The following is a 16647-nucleotide window of genomic DNA, read 5'->3' as shown; positions in this document are numbered from 1 at the left end:
GTGTGCAGGATGGCTCTCGAGATTCAGATCATATATCGCACCTTAGTTGTGCTTGAATTTTGTAGCGTATGGCACTGTCGGTCCTGGTATCATGCACTTAGCGTGCTTGTGTCCGATATTCGGATATTTTGTAAGTAATGAGCATTCTAGCTCGGTAAGTATTTCCTTATAGATCTTTTTTGTGCGGATCGGGTGGAATGCCTCCACGAGTATGTTGTTTGGATCGGGTTGCACGCCGCAACAGTGTGATGTTGAGTACAATCCCCTATATTCTATTTTGTGTATTTAGTGTCCCATTTTCTGAGAAAGGTTCATGACACCTTTTCAGTTGTTTAATTAGTCACGTGGGTTGAGTAATCCTTTCCAGAGTTCATTTTTCTTATGTATCGCAATCGAATCCGTAGCTTATTAGCTCATTGTGATGTCATATGAGGTTTTTTGATCGTGTTTGAGGTGGCTTATTTCCTGAGCAGCTTATACTGGGTGAGACGTGATTATTGGATCCGGGATCAGTGCGATCGGATTATATGAAGTATAATAAAGAGCAAATACCATTATTTGGTTATAATGGGGTGATGATTCTAGTCAGGAGGAGAGACTCAATGATTTGTCGACTCGGCAGTTGGTAATGAATTTCTACACATTTCTTCCCCCGTGGAAGCATTACAAGAGTTGGAACAAGACTTATATGTATCATGAGGTGTGTTGTGAACATCAGATTCGTGGAATTTCGGCTATTGTTATCGGGGATGTTATTATGGGCATGTGAATTGTGCAGTGCATGGTCTAAATTCAACCAAGGTATGCAATCCTATATTGGTGCATCGTGTAATGATTGATATGGTGTTCGTAGGTTGGAAACAGGCATGGTGGAGAATTCTGGATGTTAAAATTGGGCTCTAAGGCTTAATTGCCTAACTAAAGGGGAGAATCGTCAGATTGGCCCGAGCTAATGTGCTCAATTGGGTGTGTTATCACGGGTAGATGCTCGAAGTGTTAAACTGTGATTTTGGACAACTCCAGAATAGTCCTTAGCACGTTCGAGGACGAACGTATATTTAAGTGGGAGAGAATGTAACGACCCAAACGGTCGTTTCAACTTTTAGAATCCCGTTCCCCTAATAAAACTCCCCGAATGTGTTTTTATTGATTTATGACTTGCGGGGATGGTTGGTTCGGGATTTGGAAGTGTTTGGATTGAAATCGGAACACTTGGTTCCTTAAGTTAGCCTTAAAAGGCCAAGTTTGACTTCGGTCAACATTTTGAGAAAACGATATCGGAATCGGGATATGACGGTTCCAATAGGTTCGTATGATGATTTCGGACTTGGGCGTATGTTCGAATCGGGGTTTGGATGACGCGGGAGCGTTTTGGCGCTTAATAATGAAAATCAACTATTTGAAGGTTTAAAGTTCTTTAAATTTAGTTTGGAGTAGGTTTTGGAGTAATCGAGGTCCGTTTGAAATTCCGAGTGTAGGAGTAGCTCCGTATTATGATTCTGGTCTTAGGAGCGTGTTCGGAATTTTATTTGGAAGTCCGTAGTTAAATTAGGTTTGAAATGGCTAAAATAGTAATTTAAATTTGGAAGTTTGACCGGGGAGTGGAATTTTTGATATCGGGGTCGGAATCCGATTCCGGAAGTTTGAGTAGGTTCGTAATGTCAATTATGACTTGTGTGCAAAATTTGAGGTCAATCGGACTTGATTGGATAGGCTTTGGCATCAAATGTGGGAGTTAAAAGTTCAATAGTTTATTAGGCTTGAATCGATGCGTAATTCATGGTTTTTATTGTTGTTTGATGCGAGTTGAGGCCTCGAGCAGGTCCATGTTATGTTATGGTACTGGTTGGTGTGATTGGACGGGGTCCCGGGGCTCCCGGGTGTGTTTCGGGATGGTCTCGGGCCATTTTCCTTGGTTTCATGACTGTTGGTTTCTGGTGTCTGTGGCATGCACTACGATCGCAAAGAGGCATACGCGATCGCGTAAGGTAAGTAGAGCGAGTAACGAATTATTCTTCGCGTTCGCGTTCGCGGTCATAGGTATGCGATCGCGTACTTTCCTGGACCGGACCATCGCGTTCGCGAGTGGGGCTATGCGTTCGCGAAGAAGGAATGAGGGATGGCCTGATGCTACGCGTTTGCTCATCGCGATCGCGTGAGGAGGAGTGCGATCGTGAAGTATTAGGTTATAGAATGTCGTGTTCGCATGGGATTGTGTGCTGTCGCGTAGAGGAAAAATACGGAGGCAGTGTGCTTAGCCTTCACGATCGCAAAGGCACTCCCGCAATCGCAAAGAAGGGTGAACCTGGACTGGACAGAATGTTTTAAAAACAGGATTCCACCATTTTTAACCTCATTTCTTCCATCCTTGGGAGATTTTGGAATTTTTTGAGAGGGGATTTCAACTAGCAGTTTGAAGGTAAGTTAATTCTACACACTTTGAGTTAAATACATAGATTATGGGTAGATTATAACTAGTAAATCTTAGAAATCAAAGGTTTAGATGAAAAACATAGATTTTTATAAAAACTAGATTTTAACCACGAAAACAATTATGGAATTGGGTAGAAATTATATATTTGAGTTCTTGAGATTATGGGTAACGCTTTCATCCGAAAATTTTCAGAATCCGGGCACGTGGGCCCGAGGTGATTTTAGGAATTTTACTGTTTTGGTTAGGGTAATTTATTCAATTGCCTAAATTATAATTATTGAACATGTATTAATTATTTTGTATAATATTTGGATAGCTTCGGATTTTTCGACACCGAATTATGAATTTAACGTGACATGGTAATCTAAAAGTGAACTTTGAGACGAGGTAAGTCTCTTGTCTAATCTTGTGAGGGGGAAATTACCCCATAGGTAATTAAATTAATAATTATTGCTAATTGTGGGTTCTACGTACGCACGAGGTGACGAGAGTCCATGCGTAGCTACTATTAATGCTAAAGTGCGGGTAGTTTAAGACACAAAGCATGAATTACTTGTGCAGATTGTATTCTTTGTTTAATTAATATTATTATTATTATATATATATATATATATATATATATATTGTGAATTGTTAGGTAAAAATATTAAAAGATGAAAATCTCATATGCTTAAATTTACTGTTTAAATTAATTATTGTTAAGAGAAACTGTTCATCCTCCCGAATTTATCTTATAATAAATATACTCTCTTTTCGGAGGTACATAAGAAAATATCCTCCTTTCTTGTGGAGCGGTCCGACCGCCTCGGCAGGATAGATACATCTTTGGATCGTGCCGCAAGTCCCTCGATAATCTACACGACACTCAGGATCGGGTCGTATGACCTCGGCAGAAATCGTGCCTAATAATAATAATTACACGATACTTTGCTGTGTTTAAATGCAGCTTGTGGATTTAATTAATCGATTGAGAATTTTTGTGTTTGAAGGAATTTGATTGATAAATTGGAAATTATTAGAAATTGAAAGAATTAATTATTTCTGCTTGTTAAGAAAATTATGGTTATTCCTGTAAATGAGGCTAATTGAATAAATTGGAAATTTATTGGAATTGAAGGAATTTAAATATTTCTGCTGGTTCAATAAAATTATTGTTAACTCTCTGAATCCTCTTGATAAAATATTTTTATTTTCATGTTACTTATTATTATTGACCCTTAGTGAGTGTCAAAGTCGACGATCTAGTCTCTACCTCTTCGAGATTAGGCTTGATACTTACTGGGTATACGTTGTTTTCGTACTCATACTACACTTGTTGCATATTTTATTGTGCATGTACATATAAGTCTAGCGGCCTTGTGGGCGCAGAGGTGTGGTTAATAATTGTGGGGACATAGGTGAGCTGCATTCTGTATTACGATCCGCAGCTAACAGAGTCTCCTTCAGAGTTATTATATTTTCCTGTCTAAATTGAATTCTGGACAGATGCTGTATTTTATTTTAATTCCCTAGTAAAGGCTCATGCACTTGTGACACCAGAGTTTGGGAATGGTTGTGAATTATTTAGAAATTTAGTTGCTAAAAATATTTATCATTTACTCTATGAGTTTTATCTTTACTATTTCATTGAAGAAATTTTGATTTCAAAAATACTAAAATAGGTAATTAAGTTAATTGATTATGGTTGGCTTGCCTGACAGTGGTGTTCGGCGCCATCACGGCCTTAATGAATTTTGGGTCGTGACATTTATCGTGACAAGTATAGTAAGTTTATCCAAATTCATAATTATTTCCAACTTTACCGGTTGTAGTTATTTTAAAAGTTCTAGGTATTGATAGAGTAGAAATTTGTTGTCGTCATATGTGGAGTTTTAATCTAGAAAGAATTCTATTCTTGGGTAATATATTTAAAATATTACAATTATATCCACCTTTAACTCAAAATATTAAGGGTATAAAAGTCTATCAAAGTGTCCAAGATATTTTAGTCATCTAGCATATAGCATAAATTATTCGTGCTTTTATAATAATATAGATAGATAGATAGATAGATAGATTAGTTTTAGGGTACGTGCCTTGCGCGTGTACCCCGCACTAATAAATATAAAATTTTAAAAAGTTACATAAATAATAATATGCTTGAGTTATAAAATAAAAATTAAATAAAAAATATAAGTTCATGACAATGATGAATGTATGGTTTTAGCCTTGTGTTTGTGGCATTCAGCTTAATTTTTCTCCAAATTGTAATGTCATGTTTATTATGCGTATGTAAATCATTTTGGAGCTGAGAGACTAAATTTTGAAAGAAGATTCACATCATGAGAGACAATTTTAAGAATAACTTCATGCATTTTTTCACGTTGTGACGATTATTGCCTATAGACTTTTTTTTAATAGAAAATTGACTCTAGAAAAAATAATGAAATCACTAAATGTAACTAAAATCAAAATTAAAGACAAATATTGTCACGACCCAAAATCCCAACCTGTCGTGATGACGCCTATCTCAATACTCGGCCAGTCGATAATCTCCATAAACCACAATTTCTCTTTAAGTTTGAAAATACAATAATTAAATACAATAAAAAAATCCTACAAATACTGATACGAACACTCCCCAAAACCTGGTGTCACTGAATACATGAGCATCTAATATGAATACAAGTCTGAAAAACACGACCTATGATAATCTGAGGCCAAATACAGTAACAAGAAGATAGGGAAAGAGAGACAATGTCTGTGAAATATGGCAGCTACCTCTGAATCTCAGAAAAATTAACTGTGCGAAAGAATCAACACCCGCTATGTCCGGGAGCACCTGGATCTGCACACGAAGTGCAGGGTATAGTATGAGTACAACCAACTTAGCAAGTAACAATAATAAATAAGGAATTGAAGATAGTGACGAGCTACACAATTATAGTTCATTTTCAGTAATTCCAACAGAGAATAGACATGCTTTCAAATCCAGCAGTTTATGTCAAATCAATTTATACAGTTCAAGTTTATGTAATCCGGATGTAAAATCTTTCAGAGAATTTTACAACAATAACAAATAGCAATTAAGTGCAACAACAAATGAAAAGCAAGTACAGCCTCTTAGGGCAACAGTCACTCCACTCGTCACAATAACTCAACCACTCGGCTCTCAGCCCTCAACACTCACACTCAATGGGTACCCACGCTCACTGGGGGTGTACAGACTCTGGAGGGGCTCCTATAGCCCAAGCGCTATAATCTGCATGGCCAACTCACGTGCTGCACGGATAACTCACGTTCCATAGTATCAATATCTGGATCCGCACAACCAACTCACGTGCTGCACGAATAACTCACGTGCTATAGTATCAATATCTGGATCTGCACGGCCAACTCACGTGCTATACTATCAATATCTGGATCTGCATGGCCAACTCACGTGCTGCACAGATAACTCAGGTGCTATAGTATTAATATCTCACAATCAGGCTCTTTGACTCGCTCAGTCATAAATCTCTCCAGTCTCTCGGGCTCTCAATAATCATGAAATCAACTCAAACAACAATGATATGTTGCATCAACAATGAACAATAGATACTGAGATAAAATAAACAAGTAAACTATGACTGAGTACCAAATAATAATTTAGCAGATAATTCAATATGTACACGACCTCTGTGGGTCCCGGCAGTACCAACATATAGCCTAAACATGATTTCTAACATGCCTTACAGTCAAATTTCCACAACACATAGAAAGCATATAGCTAACAACAAGTTATTCAATTTTACAGTTTCACGGGACGGACCAAGTCATAATCCCCTCGGTGCATGCCCACACGCCCGTCACCTAGCATGTGCTTCACCTCCAAAGTAATCACATGATACAAAAATCCGGGGTTTTATACCCTCAGGACTAGATTTATAACTGTTACTTACCTCAAAACGTGAAATTCTTTATTCTGCTATGCCTTTGCCTCGCAAATCGGCCTCTGAATACCTCGAATCTAGTCACAAATAATTCATTTCAGTCAATAAAATTTATTGGAATTAATTCCATAAGAAAATACTAATTTTCCATAAAAATCCGAAATTTAGCTCAAACATCGCCCGTGGGGCCCACATCTCGGAACCCGACAAAAGTTACAAAATCCGAGCACCCATTCCGATATGAGTTCAACCATACCAATTTTATCAAATTCCGATAACAACTCAACCTCCAAATCTTAAATTTAATCTAAGAGGGTTTTCCAAATTTTTCAACTTCATTCACCCATTAAATGATGGATTCAAAGACATAATCATGGAAATTAATCAAAATTGGATAAGAATCACTTACCCCAAACACCCACGTAAGAATCTCTCCAAATATCGCCTTCTACCGAGCTCTCAATTTTGTTTTGTGTTATGAACTCAAAATCCCCATTTTGGAACTTTTAATTCTGCCCAGAAATGCCTTCATCGTGTTCGCGCAGCACAAAAAAATGTGTTGCCAAGGTTCCTTCTTCACATTCGCGACCTCTTCATCACGTTCGCAATGCCTTCCTACATCTTCCCTTCGCGTTTGCGAGACACGAGCCGCGTTCGCGAAGGCTTAGCGTCACGCAGGCCCCAGCTCCCTTTCCTCTTCGCGTTCGCGTCAGCCCACTCGCGTTCGCATAGGCTTCCCCAGTCTCTTTTTTGCATTCGCGTCTCCTTGCTCGCATTCACGATGGGTAAATCCCAGCAGCCCAAATTCCTTCTTCACGAACGCGTGAGACCCTTCGCGTTCGTGAAGAACAATGCCAGATACTACTTCCAGCAGTGGCAAAACAAGGAAAAATGATCCGAAACCATCTCGGAACTCACCCGAGCCCTCCGGGACCTCAACCAAATATACCAACAAGTCTTAAAACATCATACGAACTTAGTCGAACCCTCAAATAACCTCAAACAATGCTAACACCATGAATTACACCCCAATTCAAGCCTAATAAACTTCGAAATTTCTAATTTCTACAAACGACTCCGGAACCTATCAAATCACGTCCGATTGACCTCAAATTTTGCACACAAGTCATAAATGATGAAACAAAGGTATTCAAATTTTCAGAATTGGATTTTGACCTCGATATCAAAAAGTCAACCACCGGTCAAACTTTCCAAAAATTCAACTTTTGCCATTTCAAGCCTAATTCCACTACGGACCTCCAAATAATATTTCGGACACGCTCCTTAGTCCAAAATCACCATACGGAGCTATTGGAATCATCAAAATTCAAATCCGATGTCGTTTACACATAAATCTGCATCCGGTCAACTTTTCTAATTTAAATTTTAAATTATGAGACTAAGTGTCTCATTTCACTCTCAGATCTTTCCGGACCCGAACCAACTAACCCGATAAGTAATAAATCAACTATAAGGCATAACTTGAGTAGTAAATGGGGGAACGGGGCTGTAATACTCAAAACGACCGACCGAGTCGTTACATTCTCCCCCATTTAAACATGTGTTCATCCTCGAACATGCCAAGAGTTGTTCCAAGCCATCAAATCACTATTCCATCTTACCACTCGCGTACCCGGGGGTGATCCCACGTCACCCTATTCCACATAGGCCTGACAATCACAATACGACTGGAAATCCTTAATTTAGCCTTAGCCCAAAAACTTTGGAATTCAATTCCCAACCTTCAGAATTTCTTTTCAAGACACGAATCTTTCATTTAGACACTGTACGAGTCTAAACAAGCTGCATCGAGCTATAACTATAATCACGGATATAATCACCCAGCATGTTCAACTCGCCTGCTCGTAGCACCATTCCTGATCACAGTAACTACTCCAAACCAACCAAGTACTAGTATAAAATCCAGCAGTCAACAGAACCTCATTCCACAACCTTCGTACACTGCCAATAATGAAAGAAACAATCAAAAACTCATAGCCACTCATCAGATCAACTAGCCATGGAGCTCTCTCGCCCCAACCAAAACTATAACCCTCTTGAATATACCATAATCAAGCCTGATAGTACCCATTCTAGGTCCAATGACCTTATATTATTCAAAACAATTATCACACAGACACGCTACATCAATATAACTCCAGCCACCACTGCGCAATCCGTGTACCCAAATATGGGAGATGTATCAAGGAAGAGAACCATATTGCAAGTTCAACAAGCACCACCACAACCACAATGTTACAACCAATTCTTCAAATTTCATGAACAGGATAACCATATGCGCATGTACACAATTCCTCAAATACGCTACTCATGTAATTTTTATCATAGAGGAAAGGAAAGCAATGAAATCCGATAAACTATCAAAGAAATAAAATTCCCACATACGGCACGGACAACTCACGTGCCAATAATATGAATTGCCCGGCATGGTCACATGCCTCCAGTCCAAGGGAATCATACAGGAGCAATTAAACAAGTAGATTTGTATATGATAATGAAATAATATTCTCATGCTCCTGGACTGGTATAAATAGCATGCCATATTGTAAGCATGTGCAAAGTCTTCTATCACACTTCAAATCGGCAAGTTAACGCAGAAATAGTAACTACCACGTTTATTCAGGGGAATTAGCCTCTTTGCAACCTCAGATGTAGCCCATATAGTTCTCAACAAAGGTACGAACACGAGAAACGTTGTAACTTTACGCTTAACAGTCAACTCTAGGCATATCAAAGCCGAAGAATTCTTTCGAGTATGAATACTTGCCCCAATGCTCGAACATTGGCTCAAACCTCACATATATGCACCCTTATAGCGCGTAATCACAAATAATTAACGCAACTAGTGCCTCCACCAAGTTAAAATAAAATAGTCACCTCAAATAGGTCACAACCCCGAAACAATATACTTATGAGAACTCCCAGTCTCCAAATTCATCTAACACATGAATCACCGTAACTGATCCCAACTCTAGTACTAGAATGACTAACACATCTTCCATTCACGATCTTCCCATGCGGAATACTTTCATAATTATTTCGTGCCACATAACAATAATTTAAATATCGACAGTCTATCAACCAGGTGAGTACTGCAATACCAATGAACATCCGTAAGTCAAAATATAATGCGCCTTTTGAAATGCTCACCCTTCTCAGGGATTACCGAGCAGTTATAACATTTATCTAATTATCTAAAATTGACCATTCCGTAGAAAATTTGTGATCTTCCTTTCAAGAATGAACAGCCATCTTGTACATGCAAATCTTAATCCCTCACAACACACCACATCTATTATACCATCATGTGACAAGCACAAGAATCCCATTATCAACTCTGAGTCATTAGTAAATTACATACCCGGTTAGTTAGAAACCTTCCTCTTGCTTCCTTCCAGGAGGAAATCACAATACACAACACGTTTCCCACACCAGTAGAAAATATCCTGTTCAAACCATGGAATAAACCATCATGAACACTTTGAAATTCATTTGTACATAACCAAGCCATCAGAACTGAATTCTTCTAACTCCACCAAGCCATACAGGTTGCCAAATCCGAGAGTATTGCCACAAAACACCCGTAAAGCCCCACCTCATTGTAAGAACCAAAAGCACGGAGCATACCATTACCATACTAATCCATCATGTCACCCATTTGTCTTATTTTCTATGAGTTTCTTCTGAATTACCCTTAAGTTGATATTTTGTAACGACTCGGTCGGGCGTTCCTAGAGTTATAACCCTGTTTCGCCCATTTCTGCTTCTTTTTATGTTCTTCAGTTATATTATGATATATCGAGTTAGTTGGTTCGGGTCCGGGGTGGTTTCGGAGTGGATTGAGACACTTAGTCTCTAAAGTAGAAGATTAAGTTGGAAAAGTCAATCGGACGTTGACTTATATGTAAACGACCTCAGATTTGAATTTTGATGGTTCCATTAGCTCCGTTAGGTGATTTTGGACTCCGGAGCGCACCCGGAATATGATTTGGAGGTCCGTGGTAGAATTAGGCTTGAATGGCGAAAGCTAGAATTTTGGCAATTTTGGCCGGCTGTAGAAATTTTGATATCGGGGTCGGATTGGATATCCGGAAGTTGGAGTAGGTTCGTGGCATCATTTTAGACCTGTGTGCAATTTATGAGGTCATTCAGACGTGATTTGGTTGGTTTTGGCATCGTTGGTGGAATTCGGAAGTTTAGAAGTTCTTAGGCTTGAATCCGAGGATAATTTGGTGTTTTGATGTTGTTTTGAGTGATTCGAAGGTTCGACTAAGTTTGTATGGTATTTTAGGATTGGTTGGTATGTTTGTTTGAGGTCCCGGGGGCCTCGGGTGTGTTTCGGATGCTCAACAGGTTATTTTTGGACTTAGGGAGTTGGTAGATTTTCTGGTGTTATTGCAGACATTTTTCTTCATGGCGTTCGCGAGGGAGATCTCGCGATCGCATAGGTCATTTGAGAGGTCAGCTAAAATTTCTCTTCGCATTCATGAATATGAAGACGCGGTCTCATAAGGTTATCAGGCAGTGCACCGCAAACGTGTAGGCTAGGCCGCGTTCGCGAAGAAGAAGTGAGGCAGCATTGGAGTTTGAGTGTTACTCTTCACGGTAGCGTTAGGACAATTGCGATCGCATAGGTGTGAGAAGCTAGTGCATCGCATTCACGTGAAGTGTTACACATTCACATAGAGTAAATATTTTGAGGGAGCGAAGTTGTTCTTCGCGATCGCGAGGCCTTTTCTGCGATCGCGATTAAGGAAATCTGGGCAGCAATGTTAAATTTCAAAATCGAGGGTTGGAACCCATTTTTCATATTTTGAGCTAGAGGCCACGGATTTAGGCAATTGTTGAAGGGATTTTCAGGGAGTTGATTGGGGTAAGTGTTTCTCACTTGGTTTTGGTTAAATTCTATGATTATATCTTGATTTTTATCATCTAAATTGTGACTTGGGGTGAAAATTTGGGGAAAAAGTGGAAGAGTTCTTGAGATGGAATTTTGAGGTTTTGAAGGGCATTTTGTTGTCGGATTTTGGTAAATTTGGTATGACTAGACTCGTGCGTGAATGAGCTTTCAAGTTTTGTAAATTTTGTCAGATTTCGAGATGTGGGCCCGGGGGCCGGGTTTGAGCCAATTTCGGGGTTTTGGTCTAAATTGATAGTTTTTCTTGTGGAATTCATTCCTTTAGCCGATATTGATCGTATTGTATTGCTTGTGGCTAGATTCGGGGCATTGGAGGCCGATTCGAGAGGCAAGGGCATTGCGGAGTAGAGATTTGCTCGAATTGAGGTAAGTAACGATTGTAAATATGGTCCTGAGGGTATGAAACCCCAGAATTTTGTATCACTTTACTATTTGGAGGTGGCGCACATGCTAGGTGACGGGCGTGTGGGCGTGCACCGTTGGGGATTGTGACTTGGTCCGTCCCGTATCGATTGTAAAGTTGAATATTTTGTTGAAACTATATGATTCTTATGTGTTTTAGAAAGCATTTCTGTAAATCATGCTGGATGCCATGTTTAGGCCTTATGCCAGTGTGTTTTGGACACTTAGAGGTCTTTTCTTTTTACCCTCTCATTGTCTTCGATTGAAAATATATACTCAGTAATGTTTATACATATTTACAGCATAACTCAGTCTCTATTACTCTACTTTGATGCATCATATAAATGTTGTTTAGGCTGAATACTTTGTTTTTTTGAAAGCCCGAGAGGCTGGAGAGGTTTATGACTGAGTGAGGATGAGGGCCTGATTTTGTGAGGATATTTATGGGATCGGGCTGCACGCTGTAACATGTTTGATATAAGTCGAGGGTCTTATTGATTTATGCCATTATTGGCTTGATATATATAGCGCTTGGGCTGAAGGAGCCCCTCTGAAGTCTGTACATACCCCCAGTGAGCGTAGGTACCTACTGAGTGTGAGTGTCAAGCGCTGAGTGCTGAGTGACTGGGAGGCATGAGTGATGGCGAGGTCTACCCAAGGGGCTGTATACGAGTGATTGTGAGATTTTCCCGAGGGGCTGTATATGAGTGATGTTGCCCGAGGGGTTGATTTTGATTTCATTATTTTTTCTCACCTTTGCATTGAGCCTTTGTTTGAAAACTGTTGAAAGATGTCTTTAAATGATTTTACTGGAACTGGATTTAAAAGAGTTGATTTGATTCAAACTCTAGTTTTAAAAGCATGCTGTATTTTACTGAACTTTTGTGATATGAACTTTACTTCCTTTATTGCTAGTCACTACTTCTTAGTGTTTATTTACTGCTGTTACTTACTGAGTTGGCGTACTCACGTTACTCCCTGCACCTTGTGTGTAGATCCAGATGTATCTGAACATGGTAGCGGCTGTTGACTATTCCGGTTGCAGATTTTCTCGGGGATAGCAAGGTAGCTGCCTGGCGATCGCAGCCCTGCTCTTCTCCCTCTTATCTTTATTTAGTTGTATTTATCTATTTTCCCGACTATGTTAGTCTCGATATTGTCAGACAATATGTAGTAGATGCTCATGACTAATAACACCCCGATGTCGGGATTTTCTTTTCCGCACTTTTGTTTTGATTTGAACTCCTTTACGAAGATTTTTATGTTAAATAGCCTTGAAATTATCTTTGAAATAAAATATCGGTTTGTTTTGGAAATGAGTCGACTTGCCTAGTTACACGATAGGCTCCATCACGGCAGGGTTAGTTTGGGTCATGACAAGTTGGTATCAGAGCCTAGGTTACATAGGTCTCATGAGTCATGAGCGGGTTTAGTAGTCTTGCGGATCGGTACGGAGACGTATGTAATTATCTTCGAGAGGCTATAAAACCTTTAAGAAATTTCACATTCTTGGATTCTTGTCGTGCGACTCTGTCTATTCTGGTAACTAAACTTCTGTTGTTTCATTCTCCCACAGATGGTGAGGACTCGTACTATCGGTTAGGATGGACAGCCACCAGTACCACCAGCCAGGGCCGCGAGAGGCCGAGGTCGCGGTAGAGGCTGTGGTAGGGATAGGAGTGCAGTCCGCACAACAGCTGGGATAGTACCTGCAGATCCACCAGTTGCCCCAGATCATGATCAGATTCCAGTTGTTGATGCACCAGCTCTGGCACCGCCTATGCCTATTGTGATTCCAGGCCTTCAGGAGTTCCTAACTCAGATTCCAACAGCATGTACCGACCTTGCTCAGGTGGTCTCTATCTTGACAGCCGCAGCCACTTCTCAGGCTAGGAGAGGCACTCAGACTCTCGCCGCTCGCACACCCGAGCATGTTATTCAGGGACTCCAGACACCGGGGGCACCACCTGCCCAACCGGTTATAACTGCTCAGGACTATGTGATTCCTGCTATGCCTAAGGATGATCAGCATAGGTTGGAGAGGTTTAGGAGACTCCAGCCTGCACCTTTCGGTGGCACAGAGAGAGGATGATTAGGACTTCTTGAACAGGTGTTAGAGGATTCTCCGTACAACTGGTATTCTGGAGACTTGTGGGGTCTCATTCACTTCCTTTCAGTTTTTTGGGGCTACACTCAGATGGTGGGAAACTTACGGGAGGCGTAGGCTTGTTGGTGAAGCACCCCTTACTTGGCAGCAGTTCTCCATGGTCATTTTGGAGATGTTCGTGCCTCAGTCTAGCAGAGAGGAGATGCGCAAACAGTTTGTGCAGCTTCGTCAGGGTGATATTTCTGTGGCACAGTATGAGATATGGTTCTCCAAGTTGGTCCATCATATGATCTGGTTGGTTCCCATAGATGGCCTCGGTTTTCAGCTTCGGTTGCTTATTCAGAGAGAGAAAGTGTCTGGTGCTACTTTTGATGAGGCTGTCGACATTGCTTGACATATTGAGATAGTTCGCGGTCAGGAGAGGGTTGATAGGGAGGCCTCGTGGTAAGGGTGGATTCAGTGGTGCTCCTCATGGGGGTCAGTTCCAGCACGGCAGAGGCTGTCCATTCAGGCATGCTCACTCAGCTCGCCCAGTTTACTGTGGTGCATCATCGGGCCATAGTTCTCATAGTTCTCATCAGGGCCACTTATCATTCAGTGCCCTCCGAACCCAGAGTTTGTCCCGTGCTCAGTCAGTTCAGGGCTCCTCCATGCCAGGTTCTTCTACCAGTTATCCCGGTGCTAGGGGCCCCCTTCAGTCCTCGCCACCAGCACCAGGGAGTTATTTTGAGTGTGAGGAGTTTGGGCATTTGTGGAGGTAGTGTCCTCATCTTCATGGAGGTCTATCTCAGAAGAGGAGTCAGCCTTCGACTTCAGCACCAATTACTTCACCACCCGCCTAGTCAGCTCGGGGTGGAGGTCAATCAGCCAGGGGTCGCTCTAAAGGGGGAGGCCGATCAAGCGGTGGTCAGGCCCGTTTCTATGCCCTCCTTGCCAGACCAGATGCTATTACTTCAGATGCTATGATTACAGGTATTGTCTCAGTTTGTCACAGAGATGCTTCTGTATTATTTGACCCTGGCTCCACTTATCCATATGTTTCCTTGTATTTTGCTCATTTTTTGGATATGCCCCATGAGTCTTTAGTTTTATCTGTTCATGTATCTACTCCGGTAGGCGATACTATTGTTGTGGATCGCGTGTATTAGTCATGTGTGGTGTCTATTGGGGGTTTGGAGACCCGAGTGGACCTTTTGCTGCTCAGTATGGTCAATTTTGATATGATATTGGGTATGGATTGGTTGTCTCCATGTCATGATGTTCTATATTGTCATGCTAAGACTGTGACATTGGCGATGTCGGGGTTGCCGATGGTTGAGTGAAGCGATTCTATAGACTATGTTCCCAGTAGAGTGATTTTATACTTGAAGGCTCAACGGATGGTTGAAAAGGGTTGCTTATCTTATTTGGCTTTTATGAGGGATGTTAGTGCATAGGTCCCTGCTATTGATTCTGTTCCTGTGCTACGTGATTTTCTGGATGTGTTTCCTGCAGACCTGCCGGCATGCTGCCTGACAGGGATATTAACTTCGGTATTAATTTGGTGCCGGGTACTCAGCCCATTTCTATTCCACCGTATCGTATGGCACCGGAGGAGTTGAAGGAGTTGAAGGGACAAATTCAGGAACTCCTTGAAAAGGGGTTTATTCGGCCTAGTGTGTCACCTTGGGGTGCACCGGTTCTATTTGTGAAGATGAAGGATGGTTCCATGAGGATGTGCATTGATGACAGGAAGTTGAACAAGGTCACAGTCAAGAACAAGTATCCCTTGCCGCGTATTGATGATTTATTTGACCAGCTTCAGGGAGCTAGGTGTTCTCCAAGATTGATTTGAGGTCCGGGTATCACCAGCTGAAGATTCGGGATTCGGATATTCTTAAGACATCTTTCAGGACCCGATATGGCCATTATGAGTTCTTAGTGATGTCTTTTGGGCTGACTAATACCCCAACATCGTTCATGCATTTTATGAACAGTGTATTCCAGTCCTATTTGGACTCATTCGTTATTATATTCATTGATGACATCATAGTATACTCTCAAAGCCAGGAGGAACATGCTCAGCATCTGAGGATTGTATTACAGAGATTGAGCGAGGAGAAGCTTTATGTAAAGTTCTCCAAGTGTGAGTTTTGGCTCAGTTCAATAGCATTCTTGGGGCATGTGGTGTCTAGTGAGGGTATTCAGGTGGATCCGAAGAAGATAGTGGCAGTGCAGAGTTGGTCTAGACCATCCTCAGCCACGGAGATTAGGAGCTTCCTTGGTTTGGAGGGCTATTACCGTCGCTTTGTGGAGGGATTTTCATCTATTGCATCGCCCTTGACCAAATTGACCCAAAAGGGTGCTCCATTCAGGTTGTCGGATGAGTATGAGGAGAGCTTTCAGAAGCTCAAGACTGCTTTGACCACAACTCCAGTATTGGTTCTGCCATCAAATTTCGGTTCTTACACGGAGTATTGTGATGCCTCGAGGGTAGGTATTGGATGTGTTTCGATGCAGGAGGGTAGGGTGATTGCCTATGCCTCGCGCCAGTTGAAGACCCATGAGAAAAACTATCCTGTCCACAATCTTGAGTTACCAGGCATTGTTCACGCCTTAAAGATTTGGTGTCATTATTTGTATGGGGTTCATTGTGAGATCTATACTGATCACCAGAGTTTGCAGCATCTGTTTAAGAAGAAGGATCTTAATTTGCGTCATCGGAGATGGTTAGAGCTTCTCAAGGACTATGATATCACTATTTTGTACCATTCGTGGAAGGCCAATGTAGTGGCCAATGCCTTGAGTCACCGGGCGGAGAGTTTAGGGAGTTTAGCGTATCTCCTAACAGCAGAGAGACCATTGGCATTGGATG

Source organism: Nicotiana tomentosiformis, chromosome 4 (assembly GCF_000390325.3).
Source record: "Nicotiana tomentosiformis chromosome 4, ASM39032v3, whole genome shotgun sequence".
In the NCBI taxonomy this organism is placed as follows: Eukaryota; Viridiplantae; Streptophyta; class Magnoliopsida; order Solanales; family Solanaceae; genus Nicotiana; species Nicotiana tomentosiformis.
The sequence above is the reverse complement of the archived record's forward strand: the minus strand, read 5'-3'. Positions refer to the sequence as shown.